Below are 8181 nucleotides of genomic sequence, written 5' to 3'. Positions count from 1 at the left end.
CACCACACTCACCCACCCACTCCCAACTTCCCACTCACGAATTCCCCCCACACTGGGGCATCCAGTCTTCATTAGACCAAGGACTTCCTCTCCCATCTATGCTGGACAATGCCATCCTCCCCTACATATACAGCTGGAGCCTTGGGACCTCCCTATGTGCTCCCAGGATGGTGGTGTAGACACTGGGAGCTCTGGTTGGTTGGTATTGTTGCTCTCCCCATGGGGCCACAAACTCCTTCAGCTCCTTCAGTCTTCTTTCTCACTGCTCCATTGGGAACCCCATGATCAGTTCAATGATTAGCTGTGAACATCCACCTCTGTATATGTCAGGCTCAGGCAGACCTCTAAGGAGACAGCTATGTCAGGCTCCTGTCAGCATGCACTTCCTGGCATCCACATCAGTGTCTTCTTTTGGTGACTGCACATGGGATGGATACCCAGGTGGGTCAGTCTCCAGATGACCCCTCCTTCAGTTTCTGTCCCTCACTTTGTCTCCATATTTGCTCCCTTGAGTATTTTGTTACTCCTTCTAAGAAGGACCGAAGCACCCACACTTTGGTCTTCCTTCTTCATGAGATTCATGTGGTCTGTGAGTTGTATCTTGGGTATTGTGAGCTTTTGGGCTAATATCCACTTATCAGTGAATGCATACCATGTGTATTCTTTTGTGATTGGATTACCTCACTCAGGATGATATTTTCTAGTTCCATCCATTTGCCTAAGAATTTTATGAATTCATTGTTTTTAATAGCAGAGTAATACTCCATTGTGTAAATATACTTCATTTTCTGTATCCATTTTTCTGATGATGGACTTCTGGGTTCTTTCCAGCTTCTGGCTGTTATAAATAAGGCTGCTATGAACATAGTGGAGCATATGTCCTTGTTATATGTTGGAGTATCTTCTGGGTATATGCCCAAGAGTGGTGTAGCTGGGTCCTCAGGTAATGCTATGTCTAATATCCTGAGGAACCACCAGACTGATTTCCAGAGTGTTTGTACCAGCTTGCAATCCCACCAACAATGGAGGAGTGTTTCTCTTTCTCGACATCAATGCCAGCATCTACTATTACCTGAGTTTTTGATGTAAGCCATTCTGATTGGTGTGGTGGAATCTCAGGGTTGTTTTGATTTGCATTTCCCAGATGACTAAGGATGCTGAACATTTCTCTAGTTGCTTCTCAGCCATTTAAGACTCCTCAGTTGAGAATTCCTTGTTTAGTTCTGTACCCCACTTTTTAATAGTGTTGTTTGGTTGTCTGGAGTCTAATTTCTTGAGTTCTTTGTATATATTGGATATTAGCCCTCTATCAGATGTGAGATTGGTAAAGATCTTTTCCAAATTTGTTGGTTGCAGTTTTGTCCTATTGACAGTATCCTTTGCCTTACAGAAGCTTTGCAATTTTATGAGATCCCATTTGTCAATTCTTGATCTTAGAGCACAAGCCAGTGGTGTTCTGTTCAGGAACTTTCTCCCTGTGCCCAGGTATTCGAAGTTCTTCCCCACCTTTTCTTCTATTAGTTTCAGTGTATCTGGTGTTACGTGAAGGTTCTTTATCCACTTGGACTTGAGCTTTGTACAAGGAGATAAGTATGGATCGATTTGCATTCTTCTACATGTTGTCCTCCAGTTGAACCAGCCCCATGCTGCCCTTTTTCCACTGGACAGTTTTAGCTCCTTTGTCAAAGATCAAGTGACCATAGGTACATGGGTTAATATCTAGGTCTTCAATTCTTTTCCATTGATCTTCCTGCCTGTCTCTGTACCAATACCATGCAGTTTTTTTTTTTTTATCACTATTGGTCTGTAGTACAGCTTGAGATCCAGGATGGTGATTCCTCCAGAAGTTCTTTTATTGTTTATAGTTTTTGCTATCCTGGGTTTTTTGTTATTCCAAATGAATTTGAGAATTTCTCTTTCTAACTCTGTGAAGAATTGAGTTGGAACTTTAATGGGGATTGCACTGAATCTGTAGATTGTTTTTGGCAAGATGGCCATTTTTATTATATTAATCCTGCCAATCCATGAGCATGGGAGATCTTTCCATCTTCTGAGATCTTCTTGATTTCTTTCTTCAGAGACTTGAAGTTCTTGTCATACAGATTTTTCACTTGCTTGGTTAGATACAAAACAAGGAATTTATATTATTTGTAACTATTGTGAAGGGTGTGATTTCCCTAATATCTTGCTCAGGCTGTTTATCTTTCGACTAGAGGAAGGCTACTGATTTGTTTGAGTTGATTTTCTATCCAGCCACTTTGCTGAAGTTGTTTATCAGGTTTAGGAGTTCTCTAGTGGAAGTTCTGGGGTTACTTAAGTATACTATCGTATCATCTACAGATAGTGATATTTTGACTTCTTCATTTCCTATTTGTATCCATTTGACTTCTTTTTGTTGTCTAATTGCTCTGGCTAGGACTTCCAGTATTATATTGAATAGGTAAGGAGAGAGTGGGCAGCCATGTCTGGTCCCTGAGTTTAGTGGGATTGCTTCAAGTTTCTCTCCATTTAGTTTGATGTTGGCTACTGGTTTGCTGTGTATTGCTTTTTTACCATGTTTAGGTATGGGCCTTGAATTCCTGATCTTTCCAAAACTTTTACAATGAAGGGATGTTGAATTTTGTCAAGTGCTTTTTCAGCATCTAGTGAGATGATCACTTTTTTTTTTTCCTTTGAGTTTGTTTGTATAGTGGATTACATTGATGGATTTCCGAATATTGAACCATCCCTGCATTCCTGGAATAAAGCCTACTTGATCATGATGGATGACTGTTTTGATGAGTTCTTTGATTCGGTTTGCAAGAATCTTACTGAACATTTTTGCATCGATATTTTTACATCAAAGTTTCCTTTCTTTGTTGGGTCTTCATGTGACTTAAGTATGAGTGTAATTATGGCTTTATAGAACTAATTGGGTTGTGTTCCTTCTGTTTCTATTTTGTGGAACACTTTGAAGAGAATTGGTATTAGGTCTTCCATGAAGGTCTGATAAAATTCTGCACTAAAACCATCTGGTCCTGGGCTTTTTTGTTGGGGAGACTTTTAGTGACTGCTACTATTTCTTTAGGGGTTATAGGATTATTTAGATGGTTTATCTGCTCCTGATTTAACTTTGGTACCTGATATCTGTCTAGAAAATTGTCCATTTCATCCATATTTTCCCATTTTGTTGAGTATAGGCTGTTGTAGTAAGATCTGATGATTTTTTGAATTTCCTCAGTTTCTGTTGTTATGTCTCCCTTTTTAGTTCTGATTTTATTAATTTGGATACTGTCTCTGTGCCCTCTGCTTAGTAAGGCTAAGGTTTTATCTATCTTGTTGATTTTCTCAAAGAACCAGCTCCTGGTTTTGTTGATTCTTTGCATAGTTCTTTTTGTTTCTGCTTGGTTGATTTCAGCCCTGAGTTTGATTATTTCCTTCCATCTACTCCTCTTGGGTGTATTTGCTTCTTTTTTTTTCTGGAGCTTTCATGTGTGCTGTCAAGTTGCTAGTGTATGCTCTCTCCAGTTTCTTTTTTGTAGGCACTTAGAGCTATGAGTTTTTCCCTTAGCACTGCTTTCATGGTGTCCCATAAGTTTTGATATGCGGAGCCTTCATTTTCATTAAATTCTAAAAAGTCTTTAATTTCTTTCTTTATTTCTTCCTTGACCAAGTCATCATTGAGTAGAGCGTTGTTCAGTTTCCACCTGTATGTGGGTTTTCCATTGTCTTTGTTATTATTGAAGACCACCCTTAGTCTGTGGTGATCTGAGAGGATGTAAGGGATTATTTCAGTCTTTTTGTATCTGTTGAGGCCTGTTTTGTGACCAATTATATGGTCAGTTTTAGAGAAGGTACCATGAGGTGCTGAGAAAAGGGTATATTCTTTTGTTTTAGAGTAAAATATTCTATAGATATACGTTAAATCCATTTGGTTCATAACTTCTGTTAATTTCACTGTGTCTCTGTTTAGTTTCTGTTTCCATTTGTCCATTACTGAGAGTGGGGTGTTGAAATCTCCCACTATTTTTGCGTGAGGTGCAATGTGTGCTTTGAGCTTTGGTAAAGTTTCTTTTATGAATGTGGATGTCTTTGCATTTCTAGCATAGATGTTCAGAATTGAGAGGTCATCTGGTATATTTTTCCTTTGATGAGTATGAAGTGTTCTTCCTTATCTTTTTTGATAACTTTTGGTTGAAAGTCGATTTTATTGTATATTAGAATGTCTACTCCAACTTGTTTCTTGGAACCATTTGCTTGGAAAATTGTTTTCCAGCCTTTTACTCTTAGTTAGTGTCTGCCTTTTTTACCGAGGTGCGTTTCCTGTGTGCAGTAAAATGTTGAATCCTGTTTATGTATCCAGTGTGTTAGTCTACGTCTTTTTTGGGGTAACTGAGTCCATTGATGTTAAGAGATACTAAGGAAAAGTGATTGTTTCTTCCTGTTATTTTTGCTACTAGAGGTGGAATTATGTTTGTGTAGCTATCTTCTTTTGGGTTTGTTGGAAGGTTACTTTCTTGCTTTTTCTAGGTTGTAGTTTCCTTCCTTGTGTTTGAGTTTTCCATCTATTATCCTTTGTAGTGCTGGATTTGTGGGAAGATATTGTGTAAATTTGGTTTTGTCATGGAATATCTTGGTTTTTCCATCTATCGTGATTGAGAGTTATTCTTGTTATAGTAGTCTGGGCTGGCATTTGTGATCTCTTAGGGTCTCTATGATATCAGTCCAGGATCTTATGGCTTTGATAGTCTCTGGTGAGAAGTCTGGTGTAAGTCTGTCTTTATATGTTACTTGACCTTTTTCCCTTACTGCTTTTAGTATTTTTTCTTTGTTTTGTGCATTTGATGTTTTCATTATTATGTGACTGGAGAATTTCTTTTCTGGTCTAGTCTATTTGGAATTCTGTAGGCTTCTTTTATGTTCATGGACATCTCTTTCTTTAGGTTAGGGAAGTTTTTCTTGATAATTTTGTTGAAGATATTTACTGGCCCTGTAAGTTGGGAATCTTCACTCTCATCTATACCTATTATCTGTAGATTTAGTTTTCTCATTGTGTCCTGCATTTCTTGAATGTTTTCTGTTAGGAGCTTTTTGCATTTTACATTTTCTTTGACAGTTGTGTCAATGTTTTCCATGGTATCTCCTGCACATAAGATTCTCTCTTCTATCTCTTGTATTCTGTTGGTGATATTTGCGGCTATGACTCCTAATTTCTTTCATAAATTTTCTATTTCCAGGGTAGTCTCCCTTTGAGATTTCTTTATTGTTTCTACTTCCATTTTTAGATATTGGTTTGTTTTGTTTAATTCGTTCACCTGTATGGTTGTGTTTTCTTGCAATTCTTTAAGGGATTTTTTTGTTTCTTCTTTAAGTGCTTCTACCTGTTTACCAGTGTTCTCCTGTATTTCTTTAAGGAAGTTATTTATGTCCTACTAAAGTCCTCTATCATCATCAAGATAAGTGTTTTTAATTCTGAATCCTGTTTTTCTGGTGTGATGGGGTGTCCAGGACTTGCTACTGTTGGAGAACTTGGTTCTTTCTTTTTTTTTTTTTTTTTTTTTTTTTTTTAGGATCTTGCACAAAGCAAATGACAGTAGGTTTTATTAACATATCTTACAACGTCAATTATCCCTAGTTTTGTAATTTCTGCTTAATTATAAAGGTTGATTTTGCTTCTACAGTAATGTACTGTATTTAAATGATCACTCATACAAGATCAAACCAGTACATGTTTTGAATAATATACACACATCACTCTAACTTGGACCTGTTATTTTGAAAGTGGGTTTATAATTGGGACTTATAAAAGTTAGAGAAAATGGAGGTTCTAATTTAGCAGCATGCATGTATGTATTCAAGTACAATTTCAACCAAGTGCTTTTTAAAAAAAGTTTACTGGTGACTAATTCACCAATATCAAAATAAACACTATCAAATATCCAAATTTTAAAGTTAAGGCTAATATTTTCACTTCACATCCATATGTACAACCATAAACATTCCATTTAAATATGTAGTGATCAAAGTCTGAATACATTATACCATGTATATAAAGCATCAGAGTTCCAAACTGTAAAATTGCTCAAGTTCATGAATCCTGTAACAGTATTTACTAGAGATATAATTAGCATTTTGCTCTTCAACCACACTTACAAATGGTCTGCTATTTATAATGATCGAAGCAAAAAAGGTAGCAGGCTGAGCCTGTGGCACAGCAATTTAGAGAGCAGGTGTAGGAAGGGCAGGGGTTTACCTGGACAAGTCATTCTAGTCTTAACAAAGTTATCTCACTGTTTTGGAAATGTATATAAAAATAGCAAGCTATTCCCACATATTTTCTTAAAATGCTCCAGGCACTCTTCTGACATTCTGAACACATCTGTGTGTGTAGTACTGTTTCCCATATTTTAATGCAAAGCCACTATTTTATGTTAATTTCATATTCTGTAATGCTGTGTTAATTCAAAAAATTTTGGAACATGGGTCTGATGTTACTTTGATATTTTTTCATTCAGTGTTTCTTAGTTTATTTTTACAAGTAAAAAATGTAATTTTATATAACAAGCCATAGAAATCCAAAGTACCAGGAATTGCTTGATAGTACTATGTTTGAAAACAATCATCAAATTATTCAATCACCTGGGGAAAAAAAAGCTTGGTACCAGTAAAATATGTTTTTCTGTTATCTTCTTTCTCCCTTACTAAGTGGACTTTAGCTCACTCATTCCAATTCTTAATTAAAACCCCATACACATTAGCTGATCTTCACAGCCATATCTAAAAAGCAGAAGCATGGCCCGTTCACCAGGGTCAGTACCTCTGAGCCTTTTCTGCCATAGGAAACCACATAGAAACATCACTGACACTGCAGGAACCTAACACAGATGAGCCTCTTCAGTCAGTGAGGAGAGTTCCAGAACTTAAAGTTCATGTGTTGGGACAAATGAGCATTTTCAATCTGATCATATAAATAGAGGCTTCATTGGTAATAAAAAGTGGGCATGCACAGAATCAAAACTCTGCCATGTATATGTTCTTAACCCTTTTGATTTTATTGTAATATATTCTCATCACTAACAACTCTAATAATTCATTCAGTTGAAATGGCAAGTTGATTTTGTGTGTGTGTGGTGCTTAAGATGAAACTCAGGTTCTGTAAATGTTAGCTAAGTAAGCATTCTACCCCTGAGCTTCCCCCTCATCCCAGGACCGCCCCAAGCACACATCCGCTTTGTCCCTCCCCTGTGCACTGCACTACACTGCACTATATTTTACAGCTAGTTCAATTATGTACCCGGGGAAAGCAGTTATGAAATTCCTGAGAATGAATTAAGTTTTCAGCAAAGCCTTAAACTTTAACAGATTCCTCACAATAAGAAAAAAAATTAAAGTTCTACTATTAGACTAATTTTTACTATACAATATTTCACATAAATCATATTTTACATTTGTTTCTAATTACATACAGCAAAAATCTCAAGTCAACACAAGGATAACAAAGGAAAAGATGCATTATGTTTAGCAGATGCAAATTAAAACACAGAAAGAGCAGTAAAACTTCAACTAAATCACATCCTCTCTGTCAGGGGACAACCGATAGGGGCATTGTTAGGGTAAATCATTTCTCAATGATTTCTGTGGACAGTTGTGCTTTTTATTAATTGTGCACTTAAAAAATGACCACTAAAGAATGATTGAAATTATTTGTTGTCCAGATACTTGAGAAAAAATATTATACCATTAATGTGGTTACCAAGCACCTAATTTTGGGAAGGCTTCATAATGTATGTTTTCTTTTTATCCCTCAGCAAAGACATCAATCCCCCCAAATTAAATTAAAGCTTATTGTTGATGAAAATCAATCTCAGTGAAAATGATAATCTGTGTAATGCTGAGGTGTGTGTCACAGCCCATTATAATGTGGACCCCATCTTTTATTGATGTGGTCAAAAGTGTGGGAAACCCACTGCTGCTCGAGAACTCTGTACCGCTCCTCACAGATGTAGAGAGGCTTGCCTCGCCTGAGGTCCTCGTCGTCTTCTCCATGAGCATCCAAATAGACAGAACCCCAGAGCCACAAGCGGTGCCCTCGAATGGTGATAATCACTGATACATTGATTAAAAGGAAAATTCCTGTTCCAGCACCACAATTCTGAGACTGCAGCACACATTGACAGTAACTCTGCTGCTTGCAGCATAGGC

This window comes from Grammomys surdaster, unplaced genomic scaffold (assembly GCF_004785775.1).
Source record: "Grammomys surdaster isolate TR1022 unplaced genomic scaffold, NIH_TR_1.0 64, whole genome shotgun sequence".
NCBI classification, from domain to species: Eukaryota; Metazoa; Chordata; class Mammalia; order Rodentia; family Muridae; genus Grammomys; species Grammomys surdaster.
This window is presented reverse-complemented; position numbering follows the sequence as displayed.